Source organism: Manis pentadactyla, chromosome 1, assembly GCF_030020395.1.
Source record: "Manis pentadactyla isolate mManPen7 chromosome 1, mManPen7.hap1, whole genome shotgun sequence".
NCBI classification, from domain to species: Eukaryota; Metazoa; Chordata; class Mammalia; order Pholidota; family Manidae; genus Manis; species Manis pentadactyla.
Window position 1 is genome coordinate 177,375,015 of NC_080019.1, and position 19,300 is coordinate 177,394,314.

Below are 19,300 nucleotides of genomic sequence, written 5' to 3' on the forward strand. Positions count from 1 at the left end.
GGCACCTGCCATCCTTAAAACTCTCCCATTGCCAGACTCAGCTTTGCACCCTAACCTCTCCCGTCGTTACTCTACTTGAGAACTGAGTCTCCGCCCGCGGCCCCCACGTCTCCCCTGCTCTCAGAAAGCCTCGAGTGTGAGGTTTCCTACCTATTTAGTTTCTGATTAGGAAAGGGATTTAGTATCCCACAGAATAGTAGTAGTTGTTTTCTTAAGAAGGGGGGTGCATTTAAACAGTTCTGCAATGAAGTGCTTTGAATTTCTTGGAGAAAAGTGTTAGGTAAATACAGAATCTGCTGTTTGTTTTCCTAGTAGACGTTTGTGTTGTGCCTATTTGGAGTCAGCTTAATTCCCCTCTTGGAGAACTAGTAGAGCCTTTGCTCATAGGGGCTGAGAAATGAGGCTGTTTGCCTCTTGGCTCTTTTCTAGGCACAAGGGCAAATCACTCTTTTGGTCACCTTTATGAGTTTTGATAGGATGTAATGATCTTTTTATTCCTTGGTTTCAAATTACCAATAAGTTGTTCGATTCAAATTTTAAAAGAAGAATCGGCCCAAACTTGCCTACTGAAATAATATAAATATACATTGCAAATGTAAATGAAGTAATGTGTAAAAAAAAAGTTCTTTTACATGGCTTATTTTGAGTTCTAGTGGAGAATGGACTGGAAAATGTGTTTCCTACTGAAGAATATTATTTGCTTCCTTTAAAACAAACACCACCTCCACTAAGAGAGATTGATTTCACTGATTTGTTCAGCTTTGTTAAACCAGTTCACCTAAAATCTTTTGTTAACCTTTTCAGCAAGGTAAGTGAAAGAATCCTTGGTCTGTAAAAAAGAACAGACTGCGTGAAAGGGACTTTGACTACATAAGAATGAAGACTGAGTATTTTGTAAGTAGTTATCCTTTTGCCATGAGAATATATTTATGCATTATAAAGATTCCAAAGCCTGTCTGTAGACTTTGGTGTTTAAGAACTTCACTGTTGGGTGTTCAATCAAAGCAAAACTCCTTGAGCAATTTAAGAACAACTAATTTTACTAGGTAGAACCACTAAAGACGTTATATGAGCAACTCTTTCCAAAGAACCTTCTCTGAATGTCTTGATGTTTTGTGAGCAACTTGAAGCAGTCTGCTCTCTCACCCACTTTTGCCCATTTTATAGCTAAATACTTGGGCCTAAATTATTTTACTTGGTTGATTTCTCATAGTAGCCCCCTTAGGAAAGTCTTACCATCCCCTCTCCATGTTACAAATGAATAAACATAGGTCAGAGGGTTAAATGACTTGTCCAAGCTCACTTTGCCATAAAATGTTAGAGCCAGCAGATGAATCAGGGCCCCCTAATTCTGGAACCTCTGCTCTTTGCTGTGTTCAAGCTGCTTATTGAGGCTATGTGTGTATTGTATGTGTATTTGTCAGGGCTCATTTGGGTCTCTGATGTGATTGAAATGCATGAAATGCAGATGTACTTGTGAAATGGAAGCACACATTCACGTGCAGATGGATTTTCAACTGTGAATACTGATTTTAACAGTCAGTCTTAACCAAAGGAATAGTAGCTTAAATAGGAACATAATCTAGGCTTACCTCACTTATCCAAAATATTATTTTGAATAAGATGCTCCAGATGAGTGAAATTTCAAGCAGCCAAAGCTTTTCCTTTAAATGATGGACATTTATTTTTTAATTGTTTCTTTTTGAAATCTTTGCTATACTCCCTTAACAAACAAAGCATAGGCTTTTATGAACTCGTTCTTTATTGTTTTGCAGATGTAGCTGTAGCTAAGGTCATGGTTGGTAACTTGCCATTCTTGGATCCTTTCACAGAGGAGAGGTCCTGTGAACCTCTGAAACTATATTCAAATTCTTATGATTATATATACCTGTGTTGGGAAGAGAGGGTTCGTAGCTTTTATCCATTATTCAGAGCAGTCTATGCTAACTTTAAAAGCACTGATACAGTGATTTGAAACTAAATGGCTGCTGTGGGTTCCATGAGGGTGAAGCCTGAGTCTATTTTGTTCTAACTAATTCCTCAGCACTTAGCAGTGTCTAGCTTATGGTTTAACAGATGATAGATATGTTTGGAGTAATTACTTTTAATTATTTTAATAATTACTTTTAGAAATCATTATTTTAAATTATTTTTAATAATTCTACAGAATAATTACTAGGTCAAAGGAATGGAATGGCTTTCCATTACACCTTCAGGATAGTTTTACTGCCCTAAACTCCTTTGACTTACCAGCAGATTTTTAAATGAATTTATTATTATCATTAGTATACAAAGGCAGTGGACCATGGGCGGCCTCCTTGTTAGTTTAACACACATTCCATAACATAATCATTAGAAGTCCTATAGTCCAGGCTTCTGACTCTACAGATAAGGAAACTCAAGGCCCCAGAAGGGAACTAACTTGGTTAGGGCCACACAGGCACAAAGCTGGGCATAACTGCTCTCTCCTGGCTACTATTTTGGTTTTATTTCCACTGCATTCTGTGCCTTCATTGTTCCTTTTGTTTGTTCTTGCTAAAAAGTTTGTGGTATCAACAAGGTAAAGTATTATCTGATTATGAAAAATGTGTATGTTGTATATGAATATAGGAAAAGGTCTGGGACAAAATATACCTAAATGTTATCCTTGGATAGTGTGATCATAAGTGCTTTTATTTTTCTTCATACATTGTTTTAGCTTCCAAATTTTCTGTAATGAGCAAGTGTTACTTCTATTACGTAAAGTTTTTTTTTTTTTTAAGAATGGGGAGACGTCGTTTGGCAAGAAAAGGGCAGTGAAAGGAAGAATCTAGAGGATGTGAATTAAGTTTGGTACAACATCCCTCAGTAAGAGGGACCACAGACGAAACTGGTCACTAAGTTCAGAATGAAAAAAACACTAATATTGTTCCAAGCCTATGGGGAAGGATGAGAAAACAGATGGGGAGGTAGGGAATCTTTTTCTGTCACAGAGCCAATTTAGGTCAACAGCTAAGGCTGAGAGAGTTGCAAGTTTCCATTCCGCAAAACGGGAATGGGCTGAATGTTGATGGAAGGAAAAAAATACCAAGTAGTAGCCCCATCTCATTGAAGTTTGGCCGCCAGATACATAGAATTGCAAGACTTTTTTCCATAGTTCTCCCGCATTTTAAAAACTGGCCAGGTTCCAAAGGTTTATTTGGAGATCTATTTTTTGAACTCTAAAATTTTTTTCCCATAGAAATAATTCTGAAAATGGTGATTAGGGTTTTAGCCAGCTCAGAAAGCTCATAATGTCAATCTGTCTTGCCCGTTTTTCCTCCCTAGTATTTTTCACATGTCAGGTCTCTCCATTAGGAGCCCACTTAAACTAAGTGTGGCACTGCCTAAACGGAGGTTTCCATATTCATGTCTTCCCACTCCCCCTCCCTTCACCCTCTTCTACCTGCACTCAGGTGATAAAATCACTATTGTTATTGTTGTTTTCCTGCTTAAAACTTCTATCCCTGTTTCCCAAATCCGTTTTGGAGTGTGGCAGACAAAAGGAATCTTACTGTGGAGGAGCATGGGTAAGCACAATACCAGCGCCAGAGTGAGAGCCAGTAGGCAATATCATCACTTAAATCCTGCGCCCTAGAATGTCAGCATGGGCCTCATGAACTAGGCAGTTAGGCTTGTGGGCACTGCTGGCCTGGCTGGCAGATTCAGAGGGCTATGTCACGTACCAGAGCTGGGCAAATCAGTTTGAAGCCAGAAAAAAATCCATCCCTTCTCAGAATAGTTGCAGACAAGGGAGTATCCCTGTCCAGTCTAATCATTGAAAAAAGCTCAGAGCAAGTTAATATTTGAGTTTTTTTGTTTGTTTTGTCACCATCAGCCTTTAGGGCAGCCTAGCTTTGTTTCTAATGTGGAAACTAAATCAGTGGTTCCCTCTTCTAAATGAACTATGGAGGGAAATGAGTTCTAACTTAGGTGACATGGTAACCCTAATTTAGTCATTCTTCTTTCTGTAAGGTCTACTGAGCAGCTATAAACATTGGACATACTATTCCACTGTGATTATAAACCACAGTATTGCTTAGACAGTGTATGTGTATGGACTTTGCCATCCTGGAAATAATCATACATTTACTGATTCACAAAACAAACTTCTTTCAGTGTTCCTTTCTCTGACTTGCCCTTTCTTACCACAGCAAACAGGTTGGGACTAGCAATATTTTATTTGAATTTGAAGGGCAAACAGGCATTTGTGGGCTAGCATGAGAACCACCTAAGTATTTAGAGTAAAAAACCTTTCTTTGGGACATGAAAAAGCAACATTGTTGCCCCAGAAACAGGCTGCTTGTCCAAGCTGAGGTCATGGTAGCTGCTGGCCTGGAACACCAGGGAAAGAGAATGAGGTGGTTGGGCCAACAGTCTCCCAGCCCTGCGGAAGGGTCAGCTCTGTGAGCTCCACGTTCATTGTGAAATAATCAGACGGTGGCTGTGTACCCATGAGGCATAGCAAGCTGCTGTGGAGGAGGGCTGAAATACAGCCTTTGCCGCACGGGTTGAGAGGAGGAGGTAAGGCAATTGTAGGACACTTCACACTACATGTCATCAAGTACTGAGTGGCGTATCAGAGACTCTGTAAACTCTGAAAGCTGTGCATATTTTAATACATTCCGCAGGGATTCCAAACTTCCAGTGTAATGAGTCACACAATATTAATATGCAGATGTTAGAAATAAAGTAGAGCTTTTCTGTAGTTTAACTGTCGAAAGGGATTTTTGAGCCCCGATACAGATACAGGTATTAAGCTCTGCAGGTTGTGCCCTGGTTATTCACATAGGTTCAACAGGGACTCTAGCTGATTATGTTGAAGAGCAATGATCTTCAAACATGACAACACACCAGAATCTCTGAGAGTTTTGATTGAAAAGTATGCTGCCAGAGTGGGATTTCACTGGGAAGCCCCTGTACGTTGTTTTTGTTGTTTTTTTAAGGGACTCTGGTGATTACAATCTGCCAAGTTTGAAATCCACTTCTCTAGAGCAGTGCTTCTCAAACATTGGTATCTATAAGCATCACTTGGAGTGCTTATAAAAACATTTTTCTAGACCCCACCCAGGAAATTTGGGGTGGGGGGCAATCTGAGATTTTGTATTTCTGTTAAGTTCCCAGCTGAAGCTGAATAGCACTGTTTTAGACTTTAGAGTATGTGGTATTGGTTTCCATGTGTTTGGTACAAAGTAAGTACTCATCAACTGTTGAGTGAATGGAGTGGTGTCTGTTAGCTTCTTGAAATCTAATGCTCATAGGAATCACTAGGATATCACATTAAAAATGCAGATTCAGGTTCTCTGGTCTAGGGTGGGAACTGAGAGTGCATTTCTAATAAGCTCCCAGGTGATGTCAACCACGTTGGAGAATAGCAAGGTGTGACAATATCTATACCATTGTGTAATTTTTTTAAAAATCTCATTTCCACCAAGGTACATTAGTTAGATGACTTTTATCTGTCCATCTTTGGTCTCCCCTGATTGGGAGAGGAACTCTTTTCTTTTTCTATCCTATTCCAAAAGCATATTGCAGTGTGAGTAAGAGTGGCATTTTTTATAAAGGTAATATCAAATTCTCTCTTTTTTAAATATTCAGTTTCAAGTAAATATAAAATATTCATAAAATATGTATAAACTAAAAATAATAAGATATAATTAATACCTAAATAACCATGTTTTAAAAAATATTCTTATTTTGGAATAATTTTAATTTAAAGAAAAGTTGCAAAGATAGTACAGAGTTCTGTAAACCCCTCACCCAGAGTCCTCTAGCGTTAACATCGTATATAAAACCACAGTACATTTGTCAAAATGAAAAATTAATATTGGTACATTATTGTCAACTACAGGACAGACTTTATTCAGTCTCACCAGTTGTTCTACTTCTGTCCCATTTTCTGTTCCAGGATCTTGTCCAGGAAACCACACTGTGTCTAGTCGTCATGTCTCTACCTCTTCTGGTCTATGACAGTTTCACATTCTTTGATTTTCATGATCTTGATAGTTTTGAAGAATAATGGTCAGGCATTTCATAGAGTGTCTCTCAATTTGGGTTTGTTTGATGCTTTCTTGTGATAAGACTAGGGTTACAGGTTGGGGGAAGAATAAATAGTGCCCCACTTATCATCATACTGGATGGTATATGATGTCTACATGATTTATGATTCCTGATTTTCACCTTGGCCAGTTTGTGTCTTCCTTTTAAAGTTACTATTTTTCTCTCTCGTACTCTGAAGCCAGCCACTAAGTCCAGCCCACACTCAAGGGGGAAGGAATCCAGAGGGAAGAGTATCTACATTATTTGGGATCTTCTGTAAGGGAGATTTGTCCCTTATCCCCCATTTATTCATTCATCTAGTTATTTATATCAGTATGGACTTGTGTGTTTTATACCTTAAGTTATAATGTTATTACATTTTTTATTTTGTTGCTCAGATTATTCCAGTATAGGCTCTATCAGGTCATCTTCTGTGGCCCTTTACATGCCCTCTTCCTTTGTTTTTTTTTTGAGGTGTGTTCCATCATATACAGCAACAATAATAGTATTATACACAGCAGTAATAGTAATATAACTCCATTTGGGTTCCCAGAGCTGATTCCAGTGTATGTACCTGATTAGGTATGTGGGAGGGGGGGTCTTCCCACACATTACACCAAGCAATTCTTGAACACCAGCAGGGTGTCCGAAAACTCAACTCAATTCTGCTGCTATCTGCCCAGACACAGCATCAGATTCCCCAGGTTAAGGGCTCCATCCTACAAGACTGCCCTCCACCCCCAACTCCAGATGCTGGTCACAAGCCCCAGGCTGTTGCCTGTGCTTCTGACCTACCAACTACAGATGGGAGATTCTGTTAGGAAGGAGTTTGGTTCCATGATACAGAGAAGTCAGATAGAATGAGACATGAAACTAAAGAAAGCAAAGCAAGTTTTACTACACTCTGTAACAGAGCAGGCCCTCACCTAGTGTCTGACAGGCCCCTCATATTTAGGGAGATTTCCTTTTCATGGGGATTGCAAGGGGTTTTTAGGAGGGGTAATGTTCTACAAACAACTGTTGATGGATGGGCTGGCAGCGATGTAAGCTAATTTTTACTGAGCATGCTTTTTCCCAGAATTCTGATTGCCCATTAAGGGGCCCTAAACTGCAATGCTGATTTATTTTAATAACTTTATAGTGAGGAAAAGTAACTTCAGGACACCCCAGGAGCATACCCAGTTGGACTCCACCTTGTGTTATTTCTTTGTGGTTTTACTCCTCCTGCTAGGAATTTCCTCATTGGTGGAAGCTATCTGTAGTCTTGACCTCTCTCTGTAGTCAACCCGACCTTTCCTCCTGCTTATATCTGGCTTCTTGCCTAACAGTTCCAGTGACCTCCCCCTTAGGTTCAATTAATTTGCTAGAGCAGCTCACAGAACTCAGGAAAACACTTAGGTTTACTAGTTTAACAAAGGATACCATAAAGGATACAAGTTAACAGCCAGAAGAAGAGATCCATAGGACAGGGTCCCAAATAAAGGAGCTTCTATCCTCGTGGAGCTTGGGGCCTGGCTCCATGGCACATGGAAGCATTTTGGTCCCCTAAGCATAGCTCTTCCTGAGAAGCAGGATCCAAGACAGCAGAGTGATAAGCTCTTCTTGGGTTTTTGTGAGGGCTTTGTTGCATAGTCGTGATTGACTAAATCATTGGCCACTGGCTGATTCAGCCTCCAGCCCCCACCCTTGGGTGGGTCCAAAGGTCTCATTAGCATGACAAGGTACTCTTTTCCCCTTTAAGACTGCAGTGTTTTCAGAACTGTGGATGAAGACCAACTATACCTGGGAAATATATAATTGGTCTTATGAATGACCAAATACGTATTTCTTAAGACTCATTATATCGCATTTTTTAACACTTCATTACTTTCTCGCACTACAGGGTGCCCCAGATTCATCCTGTATTTTCTCTGTCCCAGCTTAAAATCAGCCATTTTTCTCCAAGGAGTCCTTATTCCTTTTATTGGATAATGGTATTAGAAACCAAGATCTGGGCACTAAGAATGCTTGTTGCTAGTGAAGTAGCACTGAATCCAGGCCCTCCCGGTGGGTAGAGGTAGGAAATACATGTATATATATTAACCCATGTGTACACACATACTTCTCATTATGTCTGTATCTATCCAATCTCTTATTTCTCTTTCTAAATATATGTTACATGTATATATTAGAAATACATGTATGTAAAGCTAAAGTAGTTCATACTGAGCTCTCTGACTGATCCAGCCTCACATTCGCTCCAGCTTTCCACCCTTACTTTTGGAACGTCTTTCTCTGACCATGAGAAAGGTTCTGTTTTCGTATTGTGAGCCCCCGGACCAACCGTGTAGCATCACCAGGAAATTGTCAGAAATGCTAATTCGCAGGTTCCACCCATATTTGCTGAATAAATGGAGTCCAATAATCTGTGTTACAAGTCCTCTGGAGGATTCTGATGCACGCTACCGTTTGAGAACCTCTACTCTTAAGATTACCTGGCTGTTTGCCAGTCAGATCCTTACAGGCCACAGTGAGGCTTCGTCTTGACTTACTGCTGGGCCCCGGGGGATGTGGACCTGGTCAGCGAGAGACAGGCTGTCATTGCAGCAAAAGGATTAAAGGGCTGTTCTTTTGGGTTGTATGTTTGTTTTTAACTGTGATCCACCAGAGGATAGAACATTTCTGGCTTGGATATCTGGAGCAGTGTATTCTATCTGTCTTGAGATAGAAAAAGAAGTCTTAATAGTGATTATCAAAACTTTTTTATGGTTTTTTTGTAATGCAAAATGAAAAGCAAAATCACATCAAGTACTCCCTAATTTTTTAGTGATGTTGGTTTTTTAAAATTATTTTTACATTTGTTATTTCTAATATGCATATCATTTTTTGTATTTGTTTTAGTCAGCATTTATACTTAGGTAAAAATTACTGGCATACAGTGTGAAGTTGTAATAACAAAAAGTTGGAAGGTATTTTCTTACCTAGGTGCACCTCTCATGCTAGTTCCCTCACCTCCTCCAGAAGTGGCATTCTCAAAGAAAACTTTACCTGCTACCCTGTCTAAAATTTCACACACACACTCCCATTCCAAACACAGAAACACTTCATGTCCCCGTTGTTGATTTTCTTTCTCTGGCATTTACTATCTAACCACGTATATATACTTTCTCTCCAATAGAATGTAAGTTTACTCGGTTGTTATTTGTTGAATGAAGTAGTATCTCCAAAAATACACTTAATGTGACTGATGGTAGGTAGGTGTACATGTTAGCATTTTTGCTTTATCATTACCAAACTGAGCTGAGAGGCAACTTGTCTTCTACTAAACTGTCTCCATTCTATTCTCCTAAACTGCCACTGTTCTCATTAAAAGGGATGGGGAAAGGCAATAATACCTAAGGAAAAAAACGAATTGATCCCTTTTCTGTTTCCGGTTCAGACAACAGAGTCCTCCTTGCTCACTGCCAATTAGCCGTGCCCCTCTCTGTCTCAGTGCCCACCAGAAGGGAACAGGGGAGGATGGTGTGATGGGGCCTTGTAGGTCACATTAAACCATTGGTTCTCTGGGGAAGATGAGAAAGCCCTAGAGATGGATGGTGTGATGGTTGCACAACTATGTGAATGTTCTTAATGCCACTGAATTGTACACTTAAAAATGGTTAAAATGGTAAATTGTATGTTATGTGTATTTTACCACAGTTTTTTTAAAAAAATCCCCAAACACAGTGGTTCTCAAAGTGTAGTTCTGAACCAACAGTAGCAGCTTCTAGGAACTTGATAGAAATGCAAATTCCCAGCCTCCACCCCAGGACTATTCTGAAACTGGAGGTAGGTGTGCCCAGTGATTTGTGTTTTAAAAAGCCATTCAGGTAGTTCTGATACACACTGAAGTTTGAGAATCACAGTGTTAAATAATTTTGTTTTAATCCTGAGAGCTATGAAAAACTATTGAAGTGGTTCATAGAATTTCCTCATGTGTTGGTAACTACATAAATTTACCTTGGTCAGAAATGCAGACCACCTTTGGGTAAAATTGAAAAGTGCTCTGAAATGTTTTGCAGATTAATGTTTTAAGTAGTGTTTCAAACACACACTTAATTTGGAGTGCCTGCTATGTTTCAAGCATCTCACCACTCATATTTGTTTCTCTACTTGACGCTCAAATCAGCCCTGGTGAAGTGCATTCTACATCCACATTTAAAGTGAGGAAACTAGCTGAGATCAATTATAATTCATCAACTTTCCTTATAATGGACACTTGCTGCCACTAGGTGGCACTGATGGTGTGGTTACCCAGACTCAGGCAAAGCTTTCTGGGATTGCAGACCTAGAAAGAGGACTGCAGATAACCACAAATTTTTACACAAATAGAGGTTCCAACATCTGGCATATAAGAGTTAGGTCCTCTGAAAATCCACTCCTATATAAAAGCAATGAAAACTGCCAAAAATTCTTAAAAGTCAGCTTTTTCAGAACTCTAGAAAATAACCAGAAGCTTGTGACAATCTGAGTACCATTTTTCATTCAAAAATGACTTAATCACAATAAGAACAGCAAGCTTTGTGGAGTTTTAACCGGTTCCTCTCTCCTCAGCCTCACAATAACCTTGAAAACTAATAGCCTCACAATTACAGTAGCTGTAAAAACCAGCTGTTCAGCAGGCACTGCAGAAGACAGAATAGATTTGGAGCTTCCCCAAACCCCCAACCCCAGAGAATTGTTACTATTTGGCCTGTCTGGCAGTTACCCTCTCACACCATAGGGCTTGCCCCCTTCCCTTTTTTTACAATGTGACTCAGAGCTAATTTAGTGGAACAGCTCCCCCACCCACCCCAGAGGATGCCCAGATCCCTTCATCAAAGGCTGGCAAACTTACTGGTGGAAAGCAGTTAAAGAAGTCTCTGTCCACTTATTAGCTGACCACTAAGCTAATACAGACTTCTGTGTCAAAACACAAGAAGGAATACAAGGGAATATAAGTCAGTTGAATAGAAATAAACCCTCACATTTATGTTCAGTTGATTTTCTACATAGACCCAAAATAATACAATAGGGGATAAAATAATCTTTTCAACAGATGGTGTTGGGAGACCTTGATATCCACATGGAAAAGAATGAATTTGGACTCCTTCCACATACAATAGCTAATATTAACTCAAAATGGATCACAGACCTAAGTGTTAAAGCTACCCTATAACATTCTTATTTGATAACCTAACAGTAGTCTTTGTGAACGTACATGACACCAAAAGTTCAACAAAAGAAAAAATGAATAAGTTGGACTTCATCAAAATTAAAAATTTCTGTATTTAAAGAATATTAAAAAAGTGAAAAGACAACCCATGAAATGGGAGGAAATTTTCTGTATCATATATCAGACAAAGAACTTGTATCTAAAGCATATGAGGAACTCCTACAATACTAATGCAAAGAGCCCAGTTAAGACATGAGCAAAGGAGCAGAATGAACATTTCTCCAGAGAAGATACACAGATAACCAATAAGCACCTGGAAAAATCCTTAACATTACTTAGTAAGAAAATAGAAAATGAGATACCACTCACATACACTAGGGTGGCTTTAATTAAAAAAACATAGTGTGGGCCAGGATGTGGAGAAATTTGAACATTGCTGATGGAAATGTAAAGTGTTGCAGCTCTTGGAAAACAGTCTTGCACATCCTCAAACAGTTAGGCACAGAGTTACATATGACCCAGCAACTTCACCTCTTGGTGCGTATATGCCCCCAAAGAAAGGAAAATAGATATTTATTCAAAAACTTGTACATAATGTCCACATCAGAATTATTTATAATAACCAAAAAGTGGAAACCACCTAAATGTCTATTGACTGACTAATGTATAATTGAAACCTTTGATATCTATGCAATAGAATAAAATCTGTCAGTAAAAAAAAAAATACTGATAAGTGCTACATGAGTAATCCTCAAAAACATGCTAAGTGCACAATGAACTAGCAGAAAGAGAAATCAGGAAAAGAATTCCATTCACAATTGCATCAAAAAGAATAAAATACCTAGGAATAAACCTAACGAAGGAAGTGAAAGACCTATACCCTGAAAACTACAAGACACTCTGAAGAGAAATTAAAGAGAACACTAGCAAATGGAAACAAATCCCATGCTCTTGGCTAGGAAGAATTAATATTGTCAAAACGGCCATCCTGCCTAAAGCAATCTACAGATTCAATGCAATGCCTGTCAAAATACCAACAGCATTCTTCAATGAACTAGAGAAAATTGTTCTAAAATTCACATGGAACCACAAAAGACCCGGAATAACTAAAGCAATTCTGAGAAGGAAGAATGAAGCAGGGGGGATCTCATTTCCCAACTTTAAGCTCTACTACAAAGCCACAGTAATCAAGACAATTTGGTACTGGCACGAGAACAGACCCACAGACCAGTGGAACAGAATATAGAGTCCAGATATTAACTGAAACACATATGGTCAATTAATATATGATAAAGGAGCCATAGATATGCAATGGGGAAATGACAGCCTCTTCAACAGCTGGTGTTGGTAAAACTGGACAGCTTTGTGTAAGACAATGAAACTAGATCATTGTCTAACCCCATACACAAAAGTAAATTCAAAATGGATCAAAGACCTGAATGTAAGTCATGAAACCATAAAACTCTTAGAAAAAACATAGGCAAAAATCTCTTGGACATAAACATGAGCGACTTCTTCATGAACATATCTCCCTGGGCAAGGGAAACAAAAGCAAAAATGAACAAGTGGGACTATATCAAACTGAAAAGCTTCTGTACAGCAAAGGATACCACCAATAGAACAAAAAGGCATCCTACAGTATGGGAGAATGTATTCATAAATGACAGATCTGATAAAGGGTTGACATCCAAAATATAAAAAGAGCTCACGCACCTCAACAAACAGAAAGCAAATAATCCAATTAAAAAATGGTCACAGGAGCTGAACAGACCAAAGAAGAAATTCAGATGGCCAACAGACACATGAAAAGATGCTCCACATCCCTAATCATCAGAGAAATGCAAATTAAAACCACAATGAGATATCACTTCACACCACTAGGGACCGCCACCATCCAAAAGACACACAACAAATGTTGGCAAGGATGTGGAGAAAGGGGAACCTACCTACACTGCTGGTGGGAATGTAAACTAGTTCAACCATTGTGGAAAGCAGTATAGAGGTTCCTCAGAAAACTAAAAATAGAAATACCATTTGACCCAGGAATTCCACTCCTAGGAAGTATGCTAAGAACGCAGCAGCCCAGTTTGAAAAAGACAGATGCACCCCTATGTTTATCGCAGCACTATTCACAATAGCCAAGAAATGGAAGCAACCTAAGTGTCCATCAGTAGATGAATGGATAAAGAAGATGTAGTACATATGCACAATGGAATATTATTCAGCGATAAGAAGAAAACAAATCCTACCATTTGCAACAACATGGATGGAGCTAGAGGGTATTATGGTCAGTGAAATAAGCCAGGTGGAGAAAGACAAGTACCAAATGATTTCACTCATCTGTGGAGTATAAGAACAAAGAAAAAGCTGAAGGAGCAAAACACCAGAAGACTCACAGAACCCAAGAATGGACTAACAGTTACCAAAGGGAAAAGGACTGGGAAGGACGGGTGGGAAGAGAGGAATAAGGGGGGGGAAGAAAGGGGGCATTATGATTAGCATGTATAATGTGTGGAGGGGAGGTACGGGAAGGGCTGTACAACACAGAGAAGACAAGTAGTGATTCTAAACGTCTTACTACGCTGATGGACAATGACTGCAATGGGGAATGTGGGGGTAACTTGGTGATGGGGGGAATGTAGTAAACATAATGTTCCTCATGTAATTGTAGAATAATGATACCAAAATAAAAAAACATGCTAAGTGAAAGAAGCCAGTCACAAAAAGCCACATGTTCTATGATTCCACTTTTATAAAACATGCAGAATATGTAAATCCATAGACAGACATTAAATAGTGGTTTCCTAGGACTGAAGGGAGGAAAAAATGGGGAATGACTGCTAATAGATGCAGGGTTTCTTTCTAGGGTAATGAAAATCTTCTGGAATTAGTAGTGTTCAGCATACATCTTTGTGAGTAAGCACTAAAACCACTGAGCCCTACACTTTAAAAGGATGAATTTCATGATACGAGGTTATGTATCAGTAAATGTTATTTTTAAAAAGAAGAGAAGAAAAGAGGAAATCGTGTTTCTTACCAGCTTTGGAAGGTCCACCTCTGTAACCATATTTCATCCCTATTACGTCTCCCGTCTCTCCTACTGCTCCAAACTCTGGAGCTATAAAGACAGCCAGGTAGGAATCTGCAACTTTAAGGTATAGGCTATTTGTCCACTTACAACAAGATTTTTTGGAACTACTTGAACTCTCCTGTGAGCTTTTAACCACAAAGCTGTGAGGGTACACATTCTGTTGCATTAAAGACAAGCCTTGGGCATTCCTGTTTTTGTCACCCAGAGCATCATGAAATGCCAGGACCCTGTCAGATTTTTTACTGTGTCTCTCCAGCTTGATTTTGTGTTCCATTCTTCTTAAGAGTGCTCCCTGTCTTCCATGTCCTACAGCCCTTAGGCCTCTTGTGGTCTCCTGACTGAATCCTATATGGAGCCCTGGTCTTTCTTACACAGTGACCTCCATATTCAAAATTACCCTCTTTTCTCCCACCCTCATCAAAACTATTTCAGTCTGACTCCGCTTTGATTTCTGGTTAATTACTGACTTATTAACAATTTTCACACTAAAGCTGAAGGTGAAAATTGCTAACGAAACTCAGTTCTTAAGCATACATTTGTTTTACGTAAGAGTGTGTTTCTTAGCTTTGCTCACCGAAGAGGCCTGGAAACAATGGCCAACCCATAACAGTGAGCCTCCCTAAGGCATCTCTAAAAATATTTCCTCTTTAAAGGAACCAGGGCACATTGGAAGAATGTCTGATTCCAGATCGGGGGCAGGAAGCATTCAACATGAGCCCAAAATGTCTTGTCATAGAGTAAGGAAGCTACCAGGGATCACTCACCACATGTTGAAAGGACTTAGGAACCAACTTAGAAAGATCCCCAGTGACTAAATGTGGGAATAGCTGAGGATCAAAAAAGAAAAATAACTGACAGGACCTAGTATGTCACGTGTTAAAATTCAAGAGGTCCTTATGTTATTTTTAAACAAAAGGTCACCTTTGGAGGTTGCAGGGACACTAATTCATTACTTTGAAAAGTACCAAGTAATGGGAAAGAATCAAGCATTTGTTCCACATTTTCTGTATGACTTTTATCTTAGGATAACCAAATAGCTAATGTAAAAAAGAATACTACCCTAATTTTTTGCATCCCCTGATGAAACAGTAGATCTAAGTAACAATCACTAATGTCGGCTAAAAAACATTAAATGAAAGAAAGATTAATGAAGAACTTTATAAGGGATGAGTCAGACTGAGCATCTGATCAATCTTAATATCACAATAAAAGACAAAATTGATGTATACCTCTTGTGCTACAATAGGAAGGACAAAGTACCATCCATGACATATTCTTGCTAAAAATTCTAACTTCAATCTGATGAAATCTCAAAAATCTGTTTATAAGAAATAAGTGAGTTAGAATATGTTAACACCATGGGGATGCAATCAGCAAAATCTAAAATAAGGAAAATTCTATAAAACTAATGACCTAGTTTCTTCAACAAATAAATGATGAAAAAAGAAGGGGGACCTATACAGGATGCGTCAACCTTATTCAATATGTGCACCTCTTTAAATCAACTGTCAACCAAGAAACAGCAGGCAATACTGTAAAAGAAATAAAGGCCTTTATTTGGGTCTCAGAATTTTAATCTGAGGAGCACAGATGCATCAACCAGGAAGTATTCCACCTGCACAGGGAAATGAGGGGTTCTTGTAAGAAAGAGGAAGTAGGGGCAATTATATGACCTGGATAGGGAAGGAGGAGGAGAAAAAGAATTATTGACTGGCACTAACAGGCCGATAACAACTGTTTGTTAGCTCTTTGGTGTACTGGTATGCCTTCACTAACTGCCCAATCTCCATAAAGCTTTTTCTTTATGGTCTCTGTTCAGATACCTATTGCCCTGTTGATTTTACTAGCAATTACTTGGTAAAAAAAAAGAAAACTGTGTTTCTGGCACAGTTCAAAAGTTCATAAGTAGAAAGGAAAACGGAGCTTCAGAATGGAGTCTCATGTCCAGAGATTTTACACAATTTTACTCAACTGTAGTAAAAAGTTTTTTGAGCCCACTGGGGAATTGAATCATATATTAACATAATGTACCAATATTAAAGAAATATTTTTAATTATATTAATGGTTTTCTGGATGTGAATTTGATAAATTTATGTTTTGAGATGCACACTGAAGTATTTATGGATGAACTAATAGGATGCTTGGGGTTTGCTTTAAAATAATCCAGTAAGCACCCAGTAACTCCATTCCTAGAGTTTACCTAAAGAAAACAAAATCCCTGGTTCAAAAAGATATATGCACCCCTATATTTATTGCCACATTACTTACAATAGCCAAGATATGGAAGCAATCAAAGTGTCCATCAATAGAATGGATAAAGAAGATGTGGTACTCCTGCCCAAAGCAATTTACAGATTCAGTGCATTCCCTATCAAAATACCAATGGCATTTTTCAGTGAACTAGAGCAAAAAATCCTAAAATTCATATAGAACCAGAAAAGACCCCAAATAGCCAAAGCAATACTGAGAAAACAAAGCTGGGGGGATTACCCTCCCTGACTTTAAGCTATACTACAAAGCTACAGTAATCAAAACTATGGTACTGGCACAAGAACAGACCCATAAATAGTGGAACGGAATTGAGAGCCCAGACATAAACCACACATATATGGTCAATTAATATACAATAAAGGAGCTATGAATATATAATGGAGAGAAGACAGCCTCTTCAATAACAGGTGTTGGGAAAACTAGACAGCTACATTTAGGAGAATGAAACTGTATTATTATCTAACTCTATACACAAAAGTAAACTCGAAATGGATTAAAGACCTGAATGTAAGACACAAAACCATAAAACTCTAAGAAAGCATAGGCAAAATCTCTTGAACATAAGCATGAGCAGTTTTTCCTGGACACATCATCTTGGTCAAGGGAAACAAAATAAAAAATGAACAGGTGGGACTGGGTCAAATTGAAAAGCTTTGTACAGCAAAGGACACCATCAACAGAACAAAAAGTCAACATACAGTATGGGAGAATATATTCATAAACAGTTTATCCAGTAAGAGTTCAACATCCAAAATATTTAAAAAACCTTAATGCTTCAATAAGAAAAAATCAACACAATTAAAAACTGGGCAGAGGACCTGAACATTTCTCTGAAGAAGAAATACAGATGACCAACAAGCACATGAAAAGATGCTCGACATCACTAATCAAAAGGGAAATGCAAATCAAAACTACAATGAGATATCACCTCACACCAGTCAGAATGGCCACTATCCAAAAGATAATAAATAACAAGTGCTGGTGAGGTTGTGGGAATGTCAATTGGTACAGCCACTGTGGAAGGCAGTATAGAGGTTCCTCAAAAAACTAAAACTAAAAGTACCATATGACCCAGTAATTCCACTCCTAGGAATTTACCTGAAGAAAACAAAATCCCTGATTCAAAAAGATATATGCACCCCTATGCTTGTTGCTGCATTATTTACAATAGCCAAGATATGGAAGCAACCAAAGTGTCCATCAATAGACATGTGGATAAAGAAGAGGTGGTACATATACACAATGGAGTATTACTCAGCCATAAAAAATTCTGCCATTTGTGACAACATGGATGGATCTAGAGGGTATTATGCTAGGTGAAATAAGCTAGGCAGAGAAAGACAAATATCATATGATTTCATTTACTGTGGAATCTAAAAATAAAATGAACAAAATAGCAGTAGACTCACAGACACTGAGAAATGATGGGTGGTTACCATGCGGGAGGGTTTAAGGTGGGTGGGGAGGGGGATAAAAGGGCACAAAAATCTCAGTCATAAGTTGGTCACAGGGATAGATGTGCAGCATGGGGAATGTAGTCATTGGTTCTGTAACATCTTTCTATGTTGACACATACTAACTGCACTATAATAATTGAGTAGCTGTTGACTCACTATTGTTTATCTGAAACCAATATAATATTGTATATCAACTGTACCTCAATAAAAAAATTGAGAAGAAAAAGATTCGGAACCATACAATCTTTCATGGAGCCAGGACAGAAGTCACTTACTTGCAGTGCCCTGTCAATGTCGTCATTGTGGCATTTGAATCATTTCCATGCTGACATAGTGGAAGATGCTGCAGGCCAGTTGTCAGCCCCTTGGGCTCCTGTCCTGCCTCTGTGACTGAGTTGTGGGGGCCCTGTCCTCTGGCTGCACTCTTGGGACTTGAGGAGGAGGCTAGAAAGGATGAGTTTTGACACTCTTTGTAGAATTCTAACTTTTTTTGTATTTTAATGGGACTGGGGAAACCAGACTCTATTCCCATCCTCAGTGCCTCTGCCAGAGTTTCTTTTGTTGTTCTTTATGTTTTTAAATAAATTTTTCACATGGAAGACAATGTGAAGGCTGAATTCATCTGTACCTCCCAGACCTTTTAAGCAATGCACACCTGGGGCAAATCTGAAGTGGTACTGCTGGTTCCCATAGAGAAGGGAGAAGTTGAGTGAGTTAAGTCTTGAAAAGACACTGAAATTCATGGCATCCACTTCTGCCATGCTTTCTGATTTTTCATGAGAAGCGACCATTTTAAAATTGTACAGGACCTGAAGGGGATGACCTCACTTTTTGAGAGTCCTATTTCCTGTTGAATTACGACAGCCCTCTTGAAAATAAACATAATTTTAATGTTTGTTGGTTTATGCAAATAAAAAGCTTTTCCCCCAACCTCTCCTCACATTAAGAAAGTGACAACGTACACTGTCCTAAATTTTAAAATGTCATTTGTTGGTTTATTGGAACAATAAAAAGTTTTAGTCTGAGGAAAAAAATATTCAGTAGGAGGCAGGGAGTGAGTAGGATTCAAATGAAAGTGTATTTATTGGTCATGTATTGATAATTGCTGAAACCAGGTGTGAGTACATAGAAATTTGTAGTATTACTGTAGGTGCTTAGAATTTAGACTGTAAAAATAAACTATATATATAAAATAATAGTTTTATACTTTTATATAAATATATTATTTTAAAATTACACATAATTCATGA

At 38.6% G+C, this 19,300-nt stretch overlaps 1 protein-coding gene across 1 annotated transcript in view; it reads left to right on the forward strand.

Annotated features, from left to right (window-relative positions):
• The window catches only part of FAM162A (family with sequence similarity 162 member A), a 28,405-nt gene that overhangs the window by 532 nt on the left and 8,573 nt on the right, over positions 1-19,300 (forward strand). The window lies entirely within an intron of this gene.